The 26,923-nt window shown below is 50.2% G+C and overlaps 1 long non-coding RNA gene across 3 annotated transcripts in view; it reads right to left on the bottom strand.

Moving 5' to 3' along the window:
- Nucleotides 1-205: 205 nt before the first annotated feature.
- LOC117802767 overlaps nucleotides 206-26,923 on the bottom strand; it is a 131,560-nt gene continuing 104,842 nt past the window's right edge. For all 3 annotated transcript variants that reach the window (XR_004626294.1, XR_004626296.1, XR_004626295.1), the window contains one exon: nucleotides 206-548. This is a non-coding gene — a long non-coding RNA (uncharacterized LOC117802767). The remainder of the gene's footprint in view (nucleotides 549-26,923) is intronic.

The raw sequence follows: 26,923 nt of genomic DNA, 5'->3' as shown, positions 1-26,923 counted from the left end.
ATTTGCAAGGATTACACACACTCTGAGTTGTTTTTTTTTTTAAAGAATAAAACAAAGATCATTGCATTTTAGAGTTGAACATATCTTTATAAATTATTCAGTCTCATTCCTCATTTTAGAGAGAAGGAAACTGAGGCCCAGAGAAGCACAAAAAAGACAGCTCGGACATGGTGGACCAGGGCAGAAAGTGGGTCTCCTCACCATCTCTTCCCACCCCACCGGACTGTCCCCGAAGGCCACAGACCCTTTTGACCATAATGGGGAGACTCTTCTGCAAGATATCCCGGACTGACCCCAGAGGCTCCAAGCCCCCCACCTGTTTCATCTGTAAGTGGGCCACGCTCCACGTCCACACTTCCCCATCCGCCGTCACCACAGAGCCTCTGGCCAGGAGAGGGGCCTCCTCTATGAAAGCACGCCATGTTCCAAAGATGCTCAGACCAGAGCTGACCCCAAGAGGTGTCGTCAGGAGGCAGTGGCCGACTCGCTGGGCTCTCTGTATTTTTTAGTTGTGTCCTCGTTGCATTTGTTGAAATCTCCCGTTTCACCTGAGAGTCAAGAGGTGGATAATACCACAAGATAAAAAAACACAGAGAGGAGAAAGTGAATTCAGAACCACTTCGGTAGGCGCTGCCTCTGGCTGACGCAAGCTGACAGACAGGACTGGGACCCTCTCAGGAGGTGTAACAGAGGCATAGGGAGAAGACAGCAGGACCGAGCATTAGCAGTGACAAGGACTAGCTTCCAGCACCAGCTCTGTCATCACCTGGGGACCCCAGGTAGGCTCTGAGGCCGGCCTGGCAGCCTTCCCTCCACCTCTCCCAAGATAGCGGAGTAGTTCCAATGCTGGTGATGCTTAGATTGGCCATTGTCTAACAGAAGATGTGACAACCCACCCTCTGTCCCAGAAGAGCCCGGCCCCTCTGCACTCCACCAACACAGGGGATGTCTGCTGACATGCGGTCCACCCTTCCTCTCCAGCTGGTTCGGTCCCAATCTCTCCTTCATTCATTCAGTCACCCACGGCCCCTGACCTCTCCAATTCCTCCTCTTCCCTCCACCACCATGCCGGTTCTAGACATCCATCCTCAGCCTCCCTCTGTGCCCCCTGCTCACAGGCCTGCCCTCCAGGACACCCCCACACCACGGCAGAGAGGTCCGCACGCCTGTCTCCACCCTTATCAAGACACCAGTCAGACTGGATGAAGGGTCCACCCTACTCCAGTACGAGTGCTCGTTAACTTGGTTACAACCCTAAGACCCTATTTCCAAGTAAGATCACATTCACAGGCACCGGGGGTCAGGACTTCTCCATATTTGGGGGGATGGGAGAGATGCAATTTAACCCACACCTGCCAGCATCTTCATGAGTGCACCCTTCCCATGTTCTTCTCTTTGCTGGCATGCTTTTCCTTCCCGCCTTCATTCTATCCTTCTGCTCCACCTCCAACCTCACCTGCTCCAGGAAGCCCCCCCGATCTATCAGGTCAGTTTCTGTTATTCTCGTGGCCCTTCTCTGTAGGACCCATCTTCCTTGCGCATATGTACTTGGGGGGGGTATTTGATTAATGCCTGCCTCCCCCATTAGACCGCATGCTCCGTGAGGACAGGGTCAAGCTGCTTTGCTCGTCACCATGGCCCCAGCACTTAGAACAACAAGTGCTCAGCACACCGAGCGTGGTGAGTTCATGAAGGAACAAACTGCAATCGAGAAGACCGTGTTGCAGGCTGCAGACATACAAGACAACAACATAGGGGAGGCAGGGTCTCCTGGTCTCTTGGCTCCGTGGGGAAGGGGGGGGGTCAGAAAAACTGAAATAGGAGGCACGCACCAGCATGTGGCAATGACCTGGGTCAGCGGGCCTAGCAGGAGGGAGAGATTAACTCCTGGGAGTCAGCCCGGCTGGGGCTTGGAGGGAATGAATGGAGAGAAGGGTGCTCCAGGCAGAGGGACCAGCCCACACAGAGGCTCAGAGGCAAGAAAGGTTCTGCACCTGGGGACAACCTTCAGATCCAGTTGCCTAAAGGGACCAGTTAAAGCCAAATTATGGGGCAACTCTCTAAGAGAAGGAACTACTGCACGGATACAGACATTTCTCTACAACCCATCACCTCCACATAAGGAAAAGAAACTCAGGAATCCAGTTGCCTTTGCTAGAGCAAATGGAGAGACGTGGCTAGTTTTGCATCTGACGTGAGCCCCTCTGTTGAAACCACAAATCCAGGGCCCCCATCAATGTCCACAGTGGTCAGCACCTCACGTGGCCCCAAAGTCCTGGGGCTCTGTAAACAGGTCTCTGGAAAAGTAAGGACAATGCCCCGTAGAGAGCTGGGAAGCAAAGGATGGCAGCAGGCAAGTCCCCTCCCCCTGCTGACCTGGCTCCTGGCTCCTCCAGTGGCCAGGACGGACACAGCAAGGCCTGGTCCCCACAGATCATACAGGAGCACACAGACCATCTCTCCTTCCCTTCCCCAAGTCCCGAGAAGTCCCAGCCTGGCTTCCACAAACACGCTCCAGCGACGTTCTGGTGTGATTCAGTTTTTGTTACTTCCTGAGCGTGACTAATCCAATTTGTCCCTTCCCTGCCACGTACACGGAGTCCTTCCCACTCTCCTCTAGACTGCAAGAGTGGCCTATTGTGCAGCAAGAAATCCATGCTGATCAATTTGGGGCAGGCTGCATAAGGAAGGCAAATTACACGAATATGAGTTGGGATAACTATGATTAATCCTGCAGCCAGCAGAGCCCTGATTCCCGTCATGCCCTTGGGCAGCTCCGAGGTGACAGGGCTAAGGACAGAACTTCTGATGGCCACAGCACCCAGCCATTCATTACTGTGATGTCCCCATCACTGAGCCCACTGATGAGATTATTGATCCCAGGAAATAATTATATGAAATGCATTGTGGTAAGCGCGGCCCATTGTCTTTGTAAGTATTTATTGGCAAGGGATGTGAGCTTTTCGTCATCTTACTAGAGCCTCGCCTTTATGAATTAATTGATGGCACCTTTTCAAACTAACAATTGGTGCTTTTGCCAGGAGAAGAGCAGAGGAGAGGGGAGGAAAAAACGGACAGAAGGAGCAAAACCCAATGTGCCGGAAAGGCCTAGAAAAATGGGATGTCCAGTACCCAGTAGATGGTGCTGTAATCAAATTCTAAAACCTGTTACACCCGCTGTTTGGAAAAGTGTTAGAGCAAGTGAGGGGAATGGAAATCTTGTTGGAATTAAAGGCACATAGTTAAATGGATTCAGCCATTTCCCCCACTTTAGATAAAGATGGGGGAGGATGATGGTGATGATGATGGCGGTGGGGATGATAACGACGGTGATGATGATGGGGGTGGTGACTGATAGAATCAAGGCTTCCTTCCAGAAATCGCAGACCGGGAGGGTTTCTGCCTCTACACAAGGCAAGGAGATGGTGGGTGAGAACAGCCCTGAACTTCCCCCCACCCACACTGGTCCCGTGGAAATGCCAGGAAGTCAGCCGAGGGTGCAGAAGCCCTTTCCACACTGAATTTGGAAGTGACACCTACGGAGATCTCTAATTTTACCCCAGTGAGAACAAATGTCATTCAGAGGCATTTTCCCCACTTCGGGAAATTTGTCTACGAAAAGCTGTGCCCGGACCTTAGTGGAGCGCGGTGGGGAGCTGAGCACAGGTGAACAGCCTCCAGTGGTAAGTACCCGCTGCCCCGCTGGCTTGCTCCAGAGCCTTTCCTGCTCTTGAATCCAGCTCCTCAGAGACACACACGCCCCCACCCGGCCCCAGCAGAGGGGAGATGTGATCATGGAAACACCTGACTAGAGCGCTCTGTTTTGTGGCGGCTGCTGGAGGGAGGGGGGCGGATGCCCGGGAGCTGGGAGGTCTGCCTGCAGCTGTGCAGGGCTCCCTGAACGTCCTGAACTGCTCCATCCCCAGGGCTTGGCCTTCAGTGACACTGGGAGTCGCTCCCCCAACCCCCGCCCCCCAGCTCCAGGGCTCCAGACTCATGGCTGGCTAGTTGACAAATCTCCCCACACTCCCAAGAAAGGGTCTGTGTTTCACAAGGCATTCCCCAGATACCTGCTAGAATTGCTGGGGTCAAGGTCAAGGCCAGCATCTATACTGCTGAGTGGTGGCCTGATGACTAGGGACAGCAATAGGCTGGACATAGACAGGGGTCTGAGGCTTCACTGGGAAGGGAGGTTGGGGTGGGGGAAATGCTGGAACCGTGTGCGTTTCCATGGAAGGCAGCTATTCCGGTGACCCTGGTCCCATCTCATGGACAGAACTGGGGCAAGGAGGGCTGAGGGGTGTTTCGTGGGTGAGGTAAACCTTGAGCTTGACCTTGAAGGGCCCAGTAGAATATGACTGGATAAGGGGAGAGGGAGAGGCCAGGAGGGGGTTCAGGTAGGAATGGGGAAAAGCATTCAGGAGGTGGGAGGCACAGGGAGTGCTGAGTAGGGGGCTCCTATTCAAAGGCATAGGGAAGAGCTCAGAGCAGAGAGCCCACTGGACAGGGGCCTAGGCAGGAAGGCCCGCCTCCCCAGCCCTAAATTCCTCACCAGGAACACATTGGCAGGTCACTATGGGCTTGGCACCATGTGCTTCCCATGGGCCACCATACTGCTGGTGATACACGCTTGTTCAATAGCTCACGTGGAATGCCACAGGGCAAGCCTCGGGACCTCAGACAGTGTGCCTGCCATCCCCTGCTACTGTCAGCCGGTCTCTCTCCAGGAGCTGTGCAAATCCACTAGGGAAACACTTCCATTCTCGCCTTCTCAGGTGGGTGCTTTCTACCTGTACAACTCTGCCAACGCTCCCCGCCACCTCTGTTCAGCATGACACAGTGGCATTCAGCAGTCAGCCAGCACGCTCACGGCCCCCCAACTTCACCACCATGTCCTAGAGCTCTTGGCAGCCGAGATACCACCCAAGAGTTCATCATCGATGGGACCAAAATAAATGAACTTTTTCTTTTTACTGAAAAAATGAATCAGAGGTTCAAAACCAGAGGAAGAGCTGTATGAGTCAGTGTCAAGATGACAGTGGCAGGGAAATGTCCGAATCTCAAAGTCAGCCAGATGGAATCCATTCTTTACTAAGCTCATGTGGCCAGCAGGCTGAGAGGTGGCGTCCTCACCTCCATTTCTGCCCCGGCCCCAAGACACAAGGTCTCCCAGAACCTTTGGTCAAGGTGGTCCTGTCGTGAGAGTCATGACATACCCCACGTCAGCCTTGGCCAAAGAGGAGCTAAGGGAATGTCGGACCCTTCGGATACCTCTGGGTTAGAGTGAGCGACCACACGTGCGAGGGGTAACTCTAGGTGTCTACTTGACTGGGCCGCAGGGTGCCAGGTAGACCTTATTTCCAGTGCACCTGGATTAGCTCTTCTCAATGGGGGGGGGGGCAGTGTCATGCAGTCTGTTGAGGGCCTGAACAGAACAAAACAGAAGACCAGAGGATGTGGTCCCCTCCCATCAGCTGAGTTGGGACATAGGTTTTCTGCCCTTGGAATGAGATGTATACTATCAGCCCCGCTGCCGCCCAGGCCTTAGAATCAGACTGACGGCCACCACCGGCTTTCCCGCGTCGCCAGCACGTCATGGGACTTCTCAGCCTCTCCAATCACACGGCCCGATTCCTCACATTCATCTCCTATCATATGTGTAGACTGGTCGTTTCTCTGGACAGCCCTGACTAAGAGGCCGCGGAACAAACACCTCCAGGACACAACTTCCCGTTTATGCTGCAGAATCAAACAAAGACAGACCCGCAGACAGTTTCACCTGAAGCATGTAACTGTCCTTTAACTGCTTCTCGACAAAGCCCTGAAAAATCTCAGGAACCACTCCCGCATCGAGGAGACCCAGTGCTGTCGGAGGTCTGGAGCTGAAAAGATGCCGAGGCCCTGCAGGAGTCAGGGATCTGCTCGGTCGCCCTCATTAGGCAGATCTCCTCTCTGCTTTGCCCCCCGAAGCGGGTGGGCCCCACCGCCCTGCAGATGAAAGGGCGGGAGGGCGAGGGCCGGGGAAGGTGGGCCTGAGGGACAGGCTCAGCTCCCCTCTCCTTTTTGCTTTCCGACACCCAACACGGGGTGAAGGGGTTCATTTCCATCAAGTGTATATGGAGACTATCGCCTAAACGTTTGGGCATTTATGGATTCAGAGAAAACTGCTGTGAAGTCAGAAAACTTTTTCATAAATCACATTCCCCTGTGTAACACTTCTCATGTTCCCGGACTATTGACCCACCGATCTCTTTCCTTGGGCTACAGAATTTCATTTAATCCACAGTGGGTTCCCGCTAATGAAGGATTTCAGCAGGCTGATACTTTCAACAGTGTAAAAGTCAGTTCTAAATGCACATTTGCACTGTGAGGGGGAAATTGCCAGAAATCATCATTACACCTGATGACTAAATCTTTAATACTCATTTGTTATGAATCTACCGCTTAGAGGGTATGCCCCAGACAAGTCACTAATGATTACAATCCTCTGTTTTGTTTTCATTTACATATTTCTGGAGGCCCCCAAAGCCCACAGAGTGTGGCCTCTGGCAATGTGGTGCTGAGACTACAGGCTGCTTCTCGGCCACTGAGGAATGAGCTGGTCCCTCCACTCTTCTGAGCCTCAGCCCGAGGTTTCTAGAGTTGTAGGTAAACTGCAGACCTAGTCTGTGTCATGCACATGGTAGGCATCTCAGAAATCCTTCCTGGGTGAATGCATGAATGAACGAATGAAGAGAAAGTGACCTATAAACTATAAAGTACTTTCTAATTGAGGAAGAATGATCAATCATGGTTATTTAATGTCATGAGCTAGTGGACAACCAAGACAGATCTGTAGGAGGGGAGGGGGGCATCTTCAGGCAAGTATCACAGAAGTCACACCCTGCGGGCAAACGCAACTGTGGGAGCACGGAGCATACACGCACTCGGTAACTGCAGGAACGTGGTCAGCCAGTTCCGGACAAAAATACATTTGCATTTGATCTGCCCGCTGCTGGTACCACGACGCTTCTCAGTCCCGAGAGAAGAAAGAGGAAGAGTCCAGGCTAACTGATTCCTCTCTCATATCCCTTCGAAGCCAAGGTGAATTTTGATTTTTTATTCAAAAATGGGTAAAGAAGAACTTCAGATGCTTTGGCAACTGTGACGGTCGCAAGGCAGAGGCCAGTTCTCTCCCATGTGTATCTTTCCTGCTGGGAGGCAGACTTCGCTGGGAGCAGACCCCACCCTGCTAAGGGGGTGCTGACCACACGCAGCAGGGGGCTCATATCACTGTTGAAGCCGACTGAACCTAGGCTCTTCCAGACAAAAGCAGAAACAAAAACTATAACCCCAGAGGCCAGATTCCATTCTAAGACCCCCCTTCACTCTCTACACCAATTCTGCCTGTTTATTTCCAAATCTTGAAATCAAGCAAATTTTGAGAATGCAAGTATGATTAAAACATAAGAGTTCATCATTCAAAATCTTAGAGGTTAAGGGGCGCCTGGCCGGCTCAGTCGGAAGAGCGTGTGACCCCTGATCCTGGGGTCGTGAGTTCAAGCCCCACGTTGGGCATAGAGATTACTTAGAAATAAAATCTTAAAAAAAAAAAAATCTTACAAGGCACCTGGGTGGCTCAGTCGGTTAGGCATCTGCCTTCGGCTCAGGTCGTGATCCCAGGGTCCTGGGATGGAGCCCCGCATCGAGCTTCCTGCTCAGGGGGAGCCTGCTTCTCCCCCTCCCTCTGCCACTTCCCCTGCTTGTGCTCTCTCTCAAATAAAAAATAAAATCTTAAAAAAAAATCTTACAGGGGCACCTGGGTGGCTCGGTCATTAAGTGTCTGCCTTTGACTCAGGGCGTGATCCCAGCATTCTGGAATCGAGTCCCGCATCGGGCTCCCTGCTCCGCTGGGAGCCTGCTTCTTCCTCTCCCACTCCCCTGCTTGTGTTCCCTCTCTCGCTGGCTATCTCTCTCTCTGTCAAATAAATAAATAAAATCTTAAAAAAAAAAAAACTTATAGGCTAAATTCCAGATAATTCCCTCTTTTGAAGAACTGCCACATCTTTTCTTTCCATAGGGTAACAAAAATTCCATGAACTACCCTGCTCTTACCCTTCAGCCCTTGTGCGAAATAAATCTTCTTCCTCTACTTTCTTTTTGTGAACATGACTTTCTAGTTTGGGTCTAAAATCCTTAATGTCTACATAATTTGTGTACAAATATACATCATAGCATTTTCAAGTAGAGACTGATTTACGAAAACATAAACAAGACCAAAAATACCAGGAAGGAGAAGACACAGAGGGAGAGAGGACCGCAGCACAGATGAACGGAATCATACAGATGAACCCTTAGCACGGGAGGAGGGGAAACAGTGGCGGAAATGTTCGGACCCCCCTTAACTAGCGAGCTGAGGCCAACGGTAATTCTGGGCTCTCCTTTCAAATAGGCACCATTTGAGAAATGTTCTGTTCTGAAACATGGGAAAATGAGGAATTATAGAGCCTATCTAACAAATCAAAAATAAATGAAGTAACAACATAAAGGTAGATTTACTGTTATTTATAATTTACCATTTTTACCTTGTTTTCAATTGTCTCTCGTCCTCTTCATTTGAGGAGCCCATTACATTTTATTATGCTAAACCCTATCTTCTGTCACATAAATTACAGTTAAAGATCTTAATATTAAAGCCTCTTAGCTCTGAGATCATATTTCAAGCTTTGTTCAAACCAGACGTTAATGCTAGAATTGAACACAGAACACTTTGTCATCATTACCTATGATCTCAAAAGTATAATACAATTTTTGCTATATATGGCACAAAAATGCCTCTTGGTATAACACTGAATTATGGAGATATATTGATTTCTGCAGTATTTTGACAAAACAATAAAACTAAACCTGTTAGCTCCTAAGCAGATACCCAGACATCCACCCAGCCATGATAGCCAACGCCATGAAGATAAAGGTTTCATTTAGCCCAGTTAAAATAGGAAAACACTCAAACCCATGTCTGTCTTGGCAGTTCCTGCTGCTCATACATTTGTGGTCCTTTTCTCTCCTCTCGTGCGGAAGAGGAGAGTGAAGAGAGAGCCAGTCTTGCCATCGGGTTGGCTCAGATGGGAATCCCAAACCAGCCCTCACTCACCAGTTGGGCGATCTCGGGCCCCTCACCTAACCTCTGGGGAATCAGCCTCCCGGTAGGTAAGTCAGGACGGTATCAACCTCCCGGGATTATTGAGGGGATGAAATGAGTCAATACCCACACAACGGGCTGTGTGTGTCTCTGGGCCACATGCTGCTGTGAACTGATTGGAGGACCCAGCCAGGTTCTCCTCTGACCTTTCTCACCACCTTTCTCTACGATCCTTGGCAAATCAGGTTTCTTTTCCAAGTCTCCACTTCATCATCTGGAATGCGGATAATAAGGCCTGGCCAGCTGACCTCAAAGGTTGTTTGGGTATCAACTGCAGTAAGAGATCTAACCGTGCTTTTCAAGGGGAAAAATGCTACACTCGCGGAAAGGATTATTACGGCACATCAGTCTTCCGGGTTGAGACTGCAAGCAGCCTCCACGTGCTGAGCTGTTCCAAGTCAGGCATCTGGCCGGCTCAGAAAGAGAACTGCCCAAGAAATAAATCAACATGTCCTTTTCCCCTTAGTAATGCTGATGATAACTGCCCTGCCCCCACACAACTAACTCCCTCCCCAGGAATGACAAGAATAATGCTGCCACCCCCACAGCTCACATTTATTAGGCTCCTACTGTGAGCCAAGCACCAAGAATATTGTCACATAAAATGGCAATTTTGTTCTTACAACGACTAGCTTCTGTATTTTACAGATAAGGAAACTGAGGACCAGAGAGGTGTAGTGTTGCCCAGCGTCAGGGCTGCTGGGTGGAAGGCCGGGACTGGGACTCGGGTCCGGCTGACTCTACGTCGGGGGCTCTCTCCACCACGCCACTCCAGACCTGACCAGGACGCTCATGGTCATGTCTGCCCAGGCGGCTGCAAACAGCTGAGACCATCCGGCGGGCTCTCTGTCACCGGAAAAGACTATTTCTGAACCAAGGCAGGGGTCACACCCCCAATCCCTAGATCCACTGCCAACCTGGAAGTGGCCCCACAGCACGAGCCTGTGGAAAATTTAGAGCCTGGGAAAACACCTCTAACTTGGACACGATTCCTGGTTATGAGTTATGCTGGGGAAGGCAGGGGGGAGGGGGCTTCAGAGCAGGAAGGCCAGGGTTTACTCTTGCCTGGCTGAGCAATCAGGAGCGAGGCCCCCACCTTCTCTGACCCCCAGATTCCTCCTCTGTAAAGTAAGAAATTATGAGAGATATAAAGAGCAATAACTCCTCCCTGATCGCGGTGCAGTGAAATGAGGTCATAGATAGAAAACGGCGCAGCGAACAGTCAAGCTCGGCCCCGGTGTCTCGTCACCTTGTTCCACGTGGGGTCCAGGAGTCCCGCCTTGGTGCAGTCACTACAATCACATCCAAAGCCTGTCCCCAGGCCAGGGTCACCCACAGGAGGGTGTAGGGTCTCCCCACAAATGCACCACTGTCACCAGGAGCTAAATGTATGACCTTGCAGACCCACATGCCCTGCATCTAGCTCTGTCCCCCACACTGTGCAGCAGGAGAAATGTGTGCGGCATGCGAGCAGACACGTGTGACACACACACACCCCTTCCAACATTTCCGTGTCCTCCCACTGTTCTCAGGATGAAAACCGACTCTTAGCACTGCCTCCCTGGCCCCAGCATGTGGCCCTGAAATCAGACACAACACACCTGCTTCTTCAAAGCACCCCCACTTTTTGCCCAAGTTGTCCCTAGTGTTCCTGCAAGTCTCTACTCTATCATGATGTCTTTGTATCTTCACAATAAGCCTTCCCCAAATATATGTGACACTAGGGACTTCTATTTCCCAAGTCCTGATATTCCCAAGTCGTCATTGTAAGTCACTGTGATTCTTTCCTTCCTACCTGTTTTTTAGATAACAAATTCCATACAGGCAGGAGACATGTCTAGTTAGCTACCATTATGTAACCCTAGAGCATAAGACAGTGACAGGCGCCCAGTAAGTTCTCAAAATAATGTCAAATTAGTTAGTTTATGGTGTTGGAAACCAATGGGCTTCCACTCGCCCTCTTCACCCAGATGCCTGGGCATCTTTATTCAATTGAAAAAATATTAATGAACCTAGACCCACCCCACCTACCATAGGCAAAATTAATCTGAAAAGAATCACAGACCTAAACATATAAGCTGAAACTAAAATAATTCTATAAGGAAACATAGGAGAAAAACCTTCTTTATCTCAAGGTAGGCAACTATTTATTAGGACACAAAAAGGATTAACCCTAAAGAATAAAATCATAAATTGGACTTCAAAACTAAAAACTTCTGCTCTTCAAAAGAAACCATTGTTTTTATAAAATAACTTATTTTTAAGGTTTTTATTTAAAGTCTGCGTGCTCCACAGACTGAGCCACCCAGGTGCCCCAAGAAACCATTTTTAAAATGAAAAGATAGGGGCAACTGGGTGGCACAGCGGTTAAGTGTCTGCCTTCGGTTCAGGGCGTGATCCCGGCACTGTGGGATGGAGCCCCACATCAGGCTCTTCCACTATAAGCCTGCTTCTTCCTCTCCCACTCCCCCTGCTTGTGTTCCCTCTCTCGCTGGCTGTCTCTATCTCTATCGAATAAATAAATAAAATCTTTAAATAAATAAATAAATAAATAAAATGAAATGAAAACATAAGCCGCAGGTTGAGAGAAGATATTTTACTGCATCTATCTGACAAAGGTCTTATATCCAGAACACATAAAGAATTCTTACAACCCAGTAATAAGACAAACCAACCACTAAATAAAATGGGCAATAAACTTGAACAGGCACTTTGCAAAAGATATACGAATGGCCAACAAGCACATGAAAACAAGTGCAACATCATTAGTTGTCAGCAACATCCCAATTAAAACCACTTTTAACCACTAGATTGACTGAAATTAAAAACCGATAATCCCAAGTGTTGACGAGGATATAAAGCAACAGGAATATTCATATGCTGCTGGTGTGCTGTAAAAATTCCAAAGTGACAAAATCACTTAAGAAAACCAGTGGGCGGGATCCTGTACAGTTAATCATACACTTGTGTCCCAGGCATTTGCTCAAGAGAAGGTAAAGCATCCGTCCACACAAAGACTTGTGCAAGAATGTCTGTAGCTATGGGATAGACTGGTGATGGGTAGTAAGGAGGGCACGTATTGCATGGTGCACTGGGTGTTATACGCAACTAATGAAGCATCAAACTTTACATCGGAATCTGGGGATGTACTGTATGGTGATTAACATAATATAATAAAAAAAATGTCAAAAAAAAAAGAATGTCTGTAGCTACTTTATTCATAGTAACAAAAACGAAATAACCAAAATGTCAATTGACAAAAGAACTGATAAAATGCAGTATAGCCATATGATGGAATACTGCTCCACAATAAAGCTGTTCGAAGGGCTGAGCAAAAACATGAATAAATCTCAAAAACATTACGCTGAATGAAAGAAGCTAGACAAGAAGGAGTACAAAATACATGATTTCATTTCTATGACACTCATTGAAGAAGAGAAGAAACTCATTATGTTAACAGAAATCAGATCAGTGCTTGAGTGGGACAGGAAGTGGGTGATGGAAATGTTCCCTAAGGGGCTGGTTACATGACTGTGTATGTTCATCAAAATCCATCAGAGCATAAAAGATCTGTGCTCTTCCTCTGTGTAGCTTACACCTCACTCAAGCCTTCACTCTGCCCAAGCCCTGTGCTGAGTACTGGGGAAAGAAGGGGAGAGGACTGCCTGCTTTCTCTCCTTCCGCCCCCCCAAACTTTAGTCAGACAAGAACATGGACATTATTTTGAGGAATTGATGCATATATGAGTTGTGTTTTTTCAACAGGACGCAACAATCTGACTCCTGCCTCCCGTCTCCTCCCCTCCTATCCATTTTCCACAAGAAACCCGGATGATCTTTTGAAATCACTGCTCTACACAAGTCCCTACCTGCCTAAAAAAATCTCTTTGAGCCTCACCCCTCGAGAGCTGGGTTTACGTGGCTGTATTAGTTTTCCTGAGCTGTGCTAACAAATTACTACAAATTGGATGGCTTACAACAGAAATTTCTTCTCTCACAGTTCTGGAAGGCGGAAGTCCAAAATTGAGGTGTCAGTGGAGCTGGGCTCCCTCGCAAGGCTCTAGGGGAGGATCCTTCCTTGTCTCTTCTGGCTCCTGATGGCTCCAGGTGCTCCTTGGCTGGTGGCAGCATCACTCCATTCTCAGCCATCTTCATACAGCCTCTCCTCTTCACCCTGTGTGTCTCTTCTAGGGACATGTGCCGCTGCTTTTGAGGCCCACACAGATAATGCAGAATGACAGCATCTTGAGATCCTGAACTTAATCACATCTGCAAAGACCCTTCTTCCAACAAAGTTCACGTTCACAGGTTCCGAGGATTAGGACATGGCCATGTCTTTGGGGGTCCACCACTCCACACTACACTGGCACACAGCCACTGTCTTAGACCAGCTTTCTTTGAGTTTATCCTGAAATATAAGGTATGTTCTAAAGGAGCCCATCACAAGTGTTCAACATTGTCATGGACAGAGCACACTCCACAACCAGCAACCAGGCTGAGACGCAGAACCTTCCAGCCCCCAGAAACTCCCTTGTGCCCCCTTGCAGTCACTATCCCCTCCCCAAGGGGATGTCCCATCTCCTGACTTCTAACAGCACAGACTAGTTTTTTTTTTTTTAAGATTTTATTTATTTATTCTACAGAGATAGAGACAGCCAGCGAGAGAGGGAACACAAGCAGGGGGAGTGGGAGAGGAAGAAGCAGGCTCACAGCAGAAGAGCCTGATGTGGGGCTCGATCCCAGAATGCCAGGATCACGCCCTGAGCCGAAGGCAGACGCTTAACCGCTGTGCCACCCAGGCGCCCCAGCACAGACTAGTTTTGACCACTCTTGTCCTTTTACACAAATAGAATTGCACCCTGTGCCATCTTTGGAGTCTGGATTCTTCATGCGGTATGTTTGCCACGCATCCAGTGTTGCACGTAGTGGTAGGTTACACATTCCCGTCATGTACAATACTCCACTGTGTGGGAAAACCACCACACAGTCCCCCATTCTACACTAAATGGACATGTGGGTGCCATCTGGTCTGGGGGTATTTCGAAGAAGGCTGCTTTGAACACCCACCCTCCTACTTGTTCCTTGGTTCACATGTGTACACAGAGCACGATCAGGAGCGGGCTTGCTGGACACGGGGTGTGTTCAACTTTGGAAAATGTAGCCACACCGTGTTCCCAAGTGGTGATCTCAGTGACACTCGCACCAGTGGCCTCGGAGAATCTCTCCCATCCACACCGGCACCTGGCATTTTCCATCTCGTACATTTCAGCCCTGCTGGAGGGTGTTGTAAACCTTGTTTTCTGTGGCTTGCTTTGTCGCTCTTTTTAGGGTGTGTTTGATAAACATTAGTTTTGCTGTGGACTGAATGTTTCTGTACCCCCCCTCCCCGACCCCAGTTCATAGGTTGAAGTCCAAGCCCGGGCGTGATGTACCTGGAGGCGGGGCCTTTGGGGGGTCATTGGGTGGAGCTCTCCTGAGTGGGGTTCAGGCCCTTGTAAAAAGAGACAAGGGCGAGAGCGCCTCACTCGCCGCCATGTGAGGACACAGTAAGAAGGCAGCTGTCTGTGACCGGGAAGACGCCAGACCTGCTAGCACCTTGCCCTTAGACTCCCCGCTTCCAGACCCGTGAGAAACAAACTGCAGTGCAAGTGGTCCAGTGTGTGCTGTCTGTCCCAGCAGCCGAGCGGACTGAGACATGTCTTTGCCTAAAACAGCCCAGGGGTCAATTTCTCCCTTTTGATGAGTGATTTTCTGTCCTGTTAGGGAGTCTTCGCCTGCCCCCAGCCCCTGCCTCCTGCTCAGTCCTGCTGCTGTCCACCACGTCCCCAGCGCTCCAGGACCTCAGAGCCTTTCCACACAACCTTTCTGACTCTAGCTTTTCATGGCTCTGGGCCTCAGCTGTAAAGCTCGCCCATTCCTCCTCTGGCGGCAAAATCCCCCTTTCATCCCTCTGGGACCACTCAGAGGAACCTCTCCGGGTGCCGACCCTCCAGGCTTCCTGCTGTCCCTTACACACCTGTCCCTTACAACCTGCCCCTCCTACTCCGGCCAAATGCAATGACCGAACTTGACTTTTCCCGTGCGTCCGTGTCCTGCACAACACCTGTCACGTAAGAGTGGTCAGTGGATTTGCAGACGTGAAACATGCAAATATCAGGTATTACTTCGGGTATTATTTCATTAGAACCATTAGGGAGGCTAGCCTACTGGTTAAGATTATGAGGGGTTTTGGAATCAGAGAGACCTAGGTTTGAATCCCAGCTCAGCCATTTGCTACCTGTGAGACCCTGGCAGGTTGCTCAATGTTTCTAAGCCTCAGTTTCCCCATCTGTAAAACGGAGGTAATAGTAGTACTTGCCCTCACGGGACTGTTGGAAGGACACCGTTAAGACAACAGATGTAAAATGCTCAGCCCTGTGCCAAATACACAGTAAGCAGCCCGTAAAAGCTACTATGATCTCCCCCCACTGAGCAGATCATAGAGCCATGATCTGCCTCTGGATACCAAGGTTGCCAAGACAGAGTTAAGCAGGAGGGAACATTCACACGCCTTCAGATAAAGCCTTGGAGATGAGCAGAATGATCCCGCCCCCACCCCCAGTTTCCAGCTGGTTCCAGACAAACAAAGGGGCTGGAGTAACCAGGAAAGCTACAATTTTCACACCTGTGTCGGGCACATCACCTATGGAGGTCCCAGGAAAGCAAATTGGGTTTATGTTGCAAATAGGAAATGATGACACTAATTATGTTACATTGTGGTGGCCCGAGATGGTTCCCTGAGCACTTCGCCTTCCATTATCTTGTTTGATCACACTATGAAAGAGAAGAGACTTCCATCTCAGGTGTGCACGGCTGTATTCTAGATTCGAGGCCACCTCCACTCCCCATTGTGGTCTTTTTGTTTGTTTTCAGGACAGGAAGAGACTCACTCACGAGGCATTACTGATTTCCAGTGAAGCCCTCCCAGGCTGTGGTCTAAAGGGGCTCTGCAGCTGGGTCTGGGGTCCAGGGTCCCATCCTTGGACAGCAGGGTCACTGGGAAGTCACTGTGTCCTTGTGATCTCTGGAGGTGGCATTCCCTCCTCCCACGGGCTGGTCGGGCCCCTCTAACCATGGGCTCCTGTGATTCAGATTGGTTTCACCTGTCAGAGTTGCAAGGGGGGGCCCCCCTCCCGCTATTATGAACACGGCCCCTGAATTATACCCAGACGAGCGACTGGAGTATAACTACACCTGAACATCACACAAATCATCCCAACCTGACACAAACCATTTCCCTGCCAAGTATATAGAATATCCTGCCACGTCCTGCTGGCCGTGGAGGAATCACCCCCTTCAAAATGCCCAGACGGGATATCCCCCCATCCTGGGTTTCATTCTGGCGCTTAAAGAGAGTTCCCCTCTTCATTAAGAGAGATTTTCTTAAAATCTTTTTTGTTCTTAAATATAGATCCCTTTTTTCCATTACAACTGGAGAGAAGGGTCATGAGCTTTCCCCTGATGAAGGTATAAATATTGCATTCCAGAGGTGGAATGGTTTGCCTCCCACTTTGCAGAATCCCCTTGGGTGAAATCTCACCCAGAGCTGCAGTGGCCTTGCTCTTTCACGTGCTTGTTTGCGAAAAAGCTCCCAAGGAGTAATGCAGACTTTTTCATTTCAAATGCCGCTACTATTCTTAGGGTGAACTTGACGAACCACATGTAAGGCCTGCTCAGTGGGGGCCCTGCATCTCCATCTCTCTCAATTTCCCTCTTTTTGTGGGCAATCCTGGAAATCTAGACCTTTTCCTATTTGAGGGAGCAAAATATTTACCAATATATGAAGCACTGTTCTAGGGGAATGCCACCCCCGCCCCCACCCCCTGCCATTTCTCAAGAGGTGCGCCATAGTTTTCATCCAACAGATTTTTAAATGATAGGCTTTCCTATTCTCTCTCTCTCTGAATTTCCAACTGTCCACATGGCCTCTGAGAACAGCTCTTCCGGAAACATCTCCAGCAGGGCTCTCAGGCCTGCTAGAGACTGCTTGCTCCTACCACCTTCAGCGTGCTAAATGGTGCTCTTTCATTTTGTTCATTTATAGGGCTACTCTTTTATCTGAGGCATGTTTATTAACTGGTAGCTGTTAATTATATAAGAAGATAATTTCATGTAAATGTTGGATTTAAAAGCAGCCTATCTAGCACGCTTACTGTTTAACAAGAAAGCTTTGGGATTTGTTTTTTGTTGTTCCTATGTGAGTAAAGCAATTAATTGATTCAGTTGATTGAATGAAAAATGCATCGTAATTGCTTTACCCCATCAAGCAGCTACTACAATTATTTAATGCTGGCAGAGGGACAGCGGCCTCTATGATACACCGTCTCTGCTTATTGCCCTAATAAGCCACAGGAGCTGGGGCCCTTGGTTAACAAAGGCATACTCAGATGGAGTCCTGGTGGTCCTTTCTCTGAGGCCGGAGAGAACAGCCCTAGTGACTCGGACTATTCAAGACCCAAAGAAAAGAAAGAAGAAAAAAAAATCCACTTTTGTCTCAATTATCCAGACAATCGCGTCGGCTCTCCTTCGGTTCTATTTAGCTGGTCTTATGGGGTCTAGAGCACTGGGACTGGAGTGTGTTCCAGCCTCTGGCATTGTGTCTATGTGGAAGTGAGTTCATTTCAGGAAGACGGGGTATTCTCCACATGGAAGAAGGATGTGGGTGGCTCCCAGGTGTGTCTTCTATGAGATTTTCAAGCAGGGGCTTAAGAAAGATGAAGGATGGGGACAAGGACCTTGCCAGACCCATCTACTACAGCCAAGGCCACACATCGGATTCATCTCCAAGCCCCTGTGCCCAGCATGGGTGCCTGGCACATCACGTGGGCTCTGGTGGAAATGCAGCGAACAAAGCCCACCCACGCAGACCCCCTGGTGCCAGAGCTACAGGTTAAGCTCAGGACCAACCATGATCCCAGCCCGATCCAAGCCCTGAGTCCGGGACCATAGAAAGTGAACCCTGACGCCCCACACCTAGCTTCATCTGACATCACAAACCAGCCCTAATAGGTTCTCCCAAAAGAGAGGAGGCGCCGTGTTCGGCACGTACTGTATGTTGGGTGTTCTGTGATGTGCTTGATCTAAATTGTCCCTGTGAACAGATTTACATTTGACAATAAACGTACAAGGAAGATTCTACCATCTCCATTTGTGGAAGGAGAAACTGAGGCTCAAAGAAATTGGCTGGCTTGCCAATAAACACACTGGTGGGAAGTGGCAGGGCTGAAGCTTGAGCCCACCTCTCCCTGCTCCCAAGGCTAGGCCCTTTCCACATAAAGGGCCAGTAGAGCGTCAGGCACACGGGGAGTGCTCTTGGTTACAAGTTTCCATGTCTGAGTTGTCGTGGTACTTCCGCAGTGCTAATGCCTCCGTTTGATCAAAGGAGCCTACGATTTCATCTAAGATACGCGTATCCAGCCATAAGTTGCTCGCGTTCCCTGTGCACCTTCGGATTTCCAGGTGGACCCCAGTGTTCCCCTTTGTCTTCTTTTCCTCTTTGTCATAGGTGTTCAAGCTGACGGATCGCACCCACTCCTAAAAGCAGTTAGAGAATGACATTGGGGCCACCAAACTGGGACTTCCACCCCATAATGGCCTTCTGGCTTCTCTAGCTAGAAATCCTAAAGAAACATTCAAATAACAGTTATGGGCGGTACCAGCGGGCTACACACACACACACACGTGCACACGCACATGCACACACACACACGCAAGTATTAACTTGGGGAATACCGATCCAAAAATTAAAACCAAAGAGAAACAACACTGTGCTGTGCAGGTGGCATTTCCCCCGCTGAGCAGTGACGCGCCATCACCAGGTGAGCCCGCAGATGGCTTGTGTGCGGGAGGACAGATGCAGGGTCATCCTCTGCCCGCCATGACTTGTCACCCCCCCACCAAACCATGGCCACCACGACAATAATACGCCAAAATTCACTTTGGGTAAATGAACACAGACTGGCCTTGAATTTTTTTTTTCTCAGCTGCCAATATGAATTATTTAGTGTTTCTAAAATTAGGGGGCACTTCTAACGCCCGTGGTAATGACCTTCCAGATGAACATCCATCACTGTTGGAGACGTTTGGCCAACTGGGTGCCGTAAGAGTGACCATACGTCACCCAGGCCCAGCTCCCCGGGGCCCGCTGCACTACTTGTTAGACCGAGATGGGAGGGCGGTGGCGCAGCCCCTGCTCGCCCTGGCCTTCTGCCTGTCCCGGTCGATGCTAACCGTCACTGCCACAGACACACGCCACCTTCGCTCTGAGGCCGGGGTCTTGCCAGCAGGGCCCTCCTTGTCAAGTTTCGATGTCTATTTTCTGCAGCACATTTGCAGAAGAGAAGGTGGAAGGTGATGGAAGAGCTGTGAACAGGATCCTGGTTTCTGCGTCAGACGGTAGCTGTGTCGCTTCAACGCCTGACACTGAGCCGCTAATGTAATGACTTGAACTACATTACAATTAGGCAATGTTCATGAATTTTAAAAGGCTTTCACAATTAAATGTTTGGGAAATGCTACATTCTTTACTCGCCTCTTGAAGACTCACACCGCTCCTTAGCGTTGTAAAGGCTCTGAGAAGTCCTGCAGTAAAGAAACTTGTTCCATCACTTACTGAATCCACCTTTTCCCACTTCCGTCATTACCAAATATTTCTCTAGGACTCCCCTAAGTCCCACAAAGCTATCGTGTGTCAATGTCTACACCCAGGGCAATGCTGAACAGGGTGGCATCTTTGGTCCTTTCCAACGCTGATCCTCTTCTTTGGAGCTCTGTCATGTGTCTCTTCTGACCGTCTCTTATGAGGTTACTCAACTAAAATGACTTTCTGTCTTGTAGAGATTTCCCTCCTAGTTTTACTCAGAACTCCTTTGTTCTCAAGTGATGGCAACCTTCCTCTAACCACCATGCAAATAAAAGGAATGTATGAAGGGACAGGAATACTGGGTTGGGGTGGCCCAAAATTAAAGGTGAACTAAAGAATCAGTATCTTGAGGAATCAATCTGCAACCCAGTGTGGGGGGGGGGGTGAGTAAATGGGGGTGAAGGGAGGGTCCTTCTCAAGTTCTATTTGTCTTTCTTTCTACATTTCTCTCCTCCTCTCTCCATCCTTCTTTTCCCATCCATTCAGCCATCCAGCCACCTGCTTCACATTCCCCTTTGTCTCTCCCCCTCAGTCTCCTGCTACAAATGGGCCTTCCCAACCAGGGGTGGGGAGAGCACGGCCGGGAGCCCCAGCTGAGCCAGCCCAACAGAGAGAGAGATTCTTTTTTCTATCACCTCTGTATCAGCCTTGGGACAGCCCCCTGGAGCACCCTGCTTGACTCACACATCCACTGTAGGATTCACCCGCCACACGTGTCGGGGGAGGGTGCATTGCGGTCACTAGTGGGTGACTTCCTGCGTCACACACTTGCCCCCTGTGGCCGGGGGCCAGCCAGTGCACTGAGGCTCGCAGACCCATCAGGCCTGCATGGAGTGGAGAAGGGGCCCCAAAGGAAAGAAAGGCTATTCCTTGCTACGAAAGAGTAGCAAGGACGCAAGACACACACAAGCAACAGCCTCCCCTCTCAAGTAGGAAACATCCAGCAATGAGGCCCTGTGGTATCTTACCAACTCCATCTACCTTGGCCTTTATCCAGACTAGACGGCAAGTGTCTTGAGTTCGTACAAACGAGGCTACATAAGGGATCCTGTCCTTAAGATGCGAGAGCCTTCCGTTGGCTTGCTCCCATATATAGTACGTTGTCATGTAAAAGGGGGAGTGGGACCATGGTACTGATGAACTAGGGCACCCGGACCAGCTGCCACTAGTCGAACCTAATGGGTCCTTCTTCGGACGCCTCCATTGGCAAATGTTTCTGTCATGGAACAAGGAGGATTTACAATCGAATTAGCCATTCAATGACATAGCACGGGACCCTGGAAATCACCAAGGTTGTTTGTGTCAGTGCAGGAGATGGTTCAATACTCAATTATTGCTTTTCCTGGGGTTTTGTCCACACCATGCCCAAACGGCCAGTTTAAAGGTGAAAAATCAGGCTCATCAAGCAAAACCACTGTCTCCCGAGTGCCAGTCTGCGATGATCAAGGGTCCTCAACCAGCTCCTGGCCGCTCAGGCCCTGTGGTATGAGGAGCTGCCAAGCTTGGAGAGAAAACATGAGGCTATTCAGGGGGGAAAGTCTGGACCACCATTAATGTGGTGAATGAGGGAAAGAGAGACTACTCTTGCTTAATTTCTCATTATTCCTAGGAAATGGACCAGCGCACACCCGCCTGGTAGGTCATCTGCCTCCCAAAGGGCCTGGAAACCTTGCCAAGATTGGAGTTTTAACCTGGAGTCAGGTGTGGCTGGAGCCCAGTACACGCACCCCTAGCCCCGCGCAGACCCAGTGTGCGTACCCAGCCCCTCGCAGACCCAGCCCCATGCACCCAGGGAGCCGGATGTTTGTAACAGTGTGACACCTGCAGGGCAGGGACACAGGTCACTGGGGAGAGGTGGCATTTGGGCTGAGACTTGAGGGTTCTGAGAGTTATCCAGGAGCTAGGGTCAGAGGAGAGAGGACGGCACGGGTGAGCCTGCAGAAACCCGAGCATCAGCAAGCCCGAGAACCTAGACAGCCCCCCACACGGGGCCAGGGCCAGCGAAGGTCTCGTCCTGGCCGCTGCCGGGAGCGGACAGCATGGGGCCAGTCGCAACAGTAACACCTGTGGCAAAGCTCGAGGCCCCCCTGCCGGCCCTAAACCAACCCCTTTCTCCAATCCCCCACTTCTCCAATTCTTTCTGTGCCACCGTAGAAGCGGATCGGGCTTCCTCAGAGTCTCGCCCAGCTCGGGGGGAGGGGAGACGCCGGGCTGGTGGTGAAGGTGGCCGGGCCATGGTCATGCCCATTCTAAGAAAAAAAAAAAAAAAAAAAATCAGTGATCCGTACTCCAAGTTGGTGAAGTCCGACACGGGGGTTACACTTTCAAAAACGAGGTGTACAGCAAGACCTCCGGTCCTTTTGATCTGGATGGGATAACCCAACAGACCAGACGGAACTAATACCTATTTCAGCCCCCAACTTTTTTGTATGTAACGATTCCATCAGCGTGTGATCCCTTATCACCAGGAAATGTGGGCTGGCCGTCAGGGATTTAGAAATTATTGGGGATGTTTGGAATTGTTCCCGTCCTTTCTTCCTCTCCAAACTCAGTTCAGCCTCCCTGGTTCTCTATGTACATGAGAACTCCAGGCCCGGAGTCACTCTTTGTGGCCCCGGGCAGGGTGGGGGGCAGTGCTCAGGACAGAAAGGGTGACCACACATACCCCCAACCAGCCCTCACACTTAAAGCTCATTGCTTGCTCCCGCGCCTGCCTCCCCTTCCACCTGGGAGGCTCTCGGGAACAGGAACTCTCACAGAGGACCTGGTATTCAGTAGGTGCTCAAAATATACCTTTATGAAGTAAACAAACTGCTAAGTGCTCCTCAAAAGTGGAGCCTTGGCAGAGGGGCGCCTGGGTGGCTCAGTCAGTTAAGCACCTGACTTTTGATTTCAGCTCAGGTCTGGATCTCAGGGTCGTGAGATCGAGCCCCACATCCGGCTCCCTGCTCTGCAGGGAGTCTGCTTGAGATTCTTTCCCTCTCCCTCTGCCCCTCTTCCTGCTCTCTCTCGCTCTCTCAAATAAATAAATAAATCTTTAAAAAAAAAAAAAGTGGAGGCCAAGTTGGAAGGCTGTTTGGGCTTCACTCCCTATGTACCCAATGCACGCCCAGGGGCCTCACTGCCTAACGGGGCTGAACCCTTCTTGCAGGATGAAGGCTTCCAATGCCTGGCTTTGCAGGTGAGACCCGGGCGGGATGATTTATTTCCCCTCTTGCTAGAAAGATGCCACGTGACTCAGAAATTGTCTCTGGCTTTGCAGTCTGGTGTCTGTGGAGCAAAAGCTCCTCCCCGCAAGGCAGCCAATGAGAGTCGGTTAGAAATCACCACCAAGGCCAATGTTTGGTCTCAGGGAAAACCACGTTGTCCCTCCACCAAAATGGTGCCACTGCTCATGACAGTCAGAGAGAATCTAATTTTAGAAAACAGATCTTGTAAAGCCATTAATGAGAGCAGTGTGCCCTGTAATTGCCCAGGTCAGGATTTTCAAAACTCAGGCCTAACTCACTATATTATTAAATAATTAGCAGAGAGTAGGAATGTTAAATTTTACATATTTAAAAGAGGCATGCTGTGTGAGAAGCTCGAGACTGTTACTCCCATGTTCCACAGCGCAGGCGGTCGAAGGGCTGTCCCTGTGCCAACCGTCGGCACTAGTTTTCACGCCTCCCGCCCAATTACGCTTTAATTGAAAACTTCCCTAAGAAGTGGAGCTGGGATGTCACCGCAGAGGTTTCCACAGGCACTGGGGGTATGACTGTGACAGCGTAGGGATGGGGTTCAGAGAGGGGCTGGCTACCAGGGGGCTCCCCACAGGGCTTCTCCTGGACAGGACAGGCTTAGGAAGGCATGGATGCCTGAAAGGTGCCAAGTGCATTCTGGGAAGGCACAAAGAACGTGTTTGGGAAGATTTGCAAAAGGCAAGTTCATTTTGAAACCTTGACCCATAATGAACGAAGCAGATGTTTCTACAAGGATCCGGCAGAAGGTAGGAAGAAACTGCTGTTCTTTGCTTAATCCCTCAATTGGACCATCATCCTTCCCGTCTCAGGGCATCCTCCACACTCTGTTCCCTGTCCCTGTGCTTTCCCCCTGTGCCCCACCTATATAGCCTGCCCACCTCTCATTGGCTGCTTCTCCTTCAGATCCCATCTCAAACATCACCTCCTCAGGAAGCCTGCCTAGATGCATCCACCACACTGCCAAGCCAGGCTCCCAACCCACTCCTGCAGCACCTTTCCCCCTTGCCCTCATGATCAGATGCAAAATGTATTTAGTTACATGACTTTTTTTTTTTTTAAATCAATGGCTGTCTCCCCAGTGGAATGCAAGCTTCCCCTCATCCCACAAATCGGGGTGGAACCATTCCATTTCCACTCCTCCCTGTGCCCCAGGGCCCAGCACAGGCCTGACACATGGCAGACACTCAGTATTTGCTAAATGAATACAAGAGACAAACTGAGAGATAGGCTCGGACAGGCTGGGTTGGGTGGACTGGTTTCGTTCCGACCAATTACCTCTCTTGCTTTGGTGTGCACTTGACGATTTCCTGCCGCTTCATAAAGTAGCCGCTCCCTCTAAGTGGCGGAGTGTGTGATGAGCCAAAGACAAGGTAGAGACAAGCATGTGGGGAGAGAAGGGGGGGAAATGCCCGGCCCCGATTCCCTATCCCAAGCAAGCACAGTCCTGACCAAAGGCAGCTTCTGTTGAAGAGGAGGTTGGGACTTCCACATGGTCCCGCCGGGGGCCTCTCTTGCCCATTCATGAGTCCAGTAACCAGATCTTACTGAGCATCCCCTGCAAGCTGGCAGCCTGGACAACAGCACGGAGCCCCACCGAAAGTCTGGCCCTCATGGAGTGTGCGTTCTAGTAGGAGAGACAGCCGAGGAACAAGTAAGTAGGGAGAACACAGAGGAAGCCAGGTGGTGATAGCCTCCTGGAGAAGAATAAAGAAAGATGGAGGGCGGGGAGGGCTGCCATTGTGAGCGGTGGTCAGAAAGGCCTCTGGATAAGCTGACAACTGATGAAGCGTCCAGGCAGTGGCAACAGAAAGCCCGAGAACAGCGGCTTCCACCTCACCCTGTGGCCTTTAAAGAGCAGACAGTAGTGCCCACCTGGTACCCAAGATCTTTCTGGAATATTTGTGGCTCATGTTTTCAGCTGGTTCATTAGGTGAGGCCACGGGAGTTTGGAGGACAGGCAGGCCCAGAGTTGACCTGCTATGGTAGCTTTGCAGCGTTGCCAGCTGGATGCCCAATGGGCCCTTCAGAAGGTGAGTGCGGGAGGAAATGGGAGGCACCGTGACCCAGTGCCTGCTTCTAGAACTTTCCCCAAACGCATCACTCAGGGTCTCAGAGGATGCTTCCAAACCCAACAAGCACATTGCTAAAAGATCTCTTAGCAGAGAGCAAAGATGAACAGCAGATTTTTTTTTAAATGTCCAGAACTACAAAAGGATGACAGTAGTCCCAACAAAGCCAGCTGGAGGCCACATCAGCACCTGGGGAACTGCTGACTCACTCCCTGAGCCTCCCTCCCGCCTCCCTCCGTCAGCCTTCTGGCTTCAAGAGCTTTCTACCTGGGAGCCAAGGAAGGAGCCATTGCTCTGTGGAACGGAACGATCGGAGCATTCCTAACCCGTCTCTAATGTGTCACAGCAGCAGGGCCATCCATCAGAAACGGCCACTCTACTGTTTTTGAAATCTGTGAATATTAAATTCACCAAGTTCATGTTTGAGGTGGCTGCTGGCTCTCTCCACCAGTCCCGATTTTGGCTGTATGCTAGGCGGCTGCTCTAGCCTACAGCCTGAGGTCTCCCCTGCCCCTCCCCTCTCAGGCTCTGCAATGAGAGGTTTGGTGACCTGCTTTCCGGCCAGGAAGCAGAAGGCCACGTTGTAATGCACCATGTTCTCCTGTTTCCCAGAATCAGGGCCTCCCATGGTCCCTGGGCTCCCCTTTCTAGCATCAGTGCCTTGTCGGACACCAGCAAGCTAAGGGTCGTAGACATACCTCAAGAAGGTCAAGGAGGCCAGATGTCTCACTCACTCGTGCTCTAGCTTCTGCACTCGGGGACCCACCACTAGTCAGCTTGCCCTTGCCTGGCTCCCTGCCCCACACCCACCGCCCACTTTGTCCTTGAAGCTCTTCTTGACTCAGGCACTACGGTAGACTTCCCAGGCTGTGTGCCTGGACTAAGTGCCCAAGCTCTGCCCAGAACGTGGACAGCCCTGCCTCGCTCTCACCAAGCTGCATGCACAAAAGCACTGTCCCTGGTGTTCTCATCACCCAACACCCACAAGGCTTCCGTGGCAGCCCCGTCTGCCTTCCCACTCTCCTGATGCCCTGCCATCCTCCACACTAGACACAGTTATTACCAAGGAGTAAACAAAAAACAAAAAAAACAATAGTAAAAACAACCAGAGCAAAACCCCAAACTCCAAAGCAACATATTATTCATCCTTCTTTTTAATATTTTTACTTTTTAAAAAATTTAGGTTTACACATTCCTTTCCTTTTCCGTGGACTTTCTGGGACTTTGTCACACGAAGGCTTCCACCCCACAAAGCACATGTTTATATTAAGTTATATTGAGGAAAAGACCATTTACAAGAGGCCCTGAGTCCATTCACACTGCTCACTGGTTTCACATAATTTTGCAAAGTTTTAATCTTCTAGGAAAAAGACATTTGATGCCTACAGAAGCCAGACTGCCACAACTATTAGCAACACTCAGACGTGTCCGGAGACTGCCAGTCTCCGCGGTGCTACCAACTATGGCCCCGGATTACCATCCTGGTCTTGTGATGCCTGGAGCCTGGGTCGTAAGCAAGAGTGACGGTGGTGGACAGGATGGGTAAACTTCAAATTATCTAAAAGTTGTCTCTGACTCACACTCTTCCCAGTGTTAAGATGCCCCTTTTATTGAAGCCAGGAGCTGGCGGATCAAGGAATGCCACCATTTTCTTACGTTGTTAAGGGGTAGCGGGGGTCACATGTGACAGTCTTAGCACAGGGTAACTGCTCTGCCAGTTGCGGCTGCGACGATTATGACCAAGAGGAGGA

This window comes from Ailuropoda melanoleuca, chromosome 6 (assembly GCF_002007445.2).
Source record: "Ailuropoda melanoleuca isolate Jingjing chromosome 6, ASM200744v2, whole genome shotgun sequence".
NCBI classification, from domain to species: Eukaryota; Metazoa; Chordata; class Mammalia; order Carnivora; family Ursidae; genus Ailuropoda; species Ailuropoda melanoleuca.
Note: the sequence above shows the minus strand (reverse complement) of the source record. Positions and strands in the feature narration are given on the sequence as shown.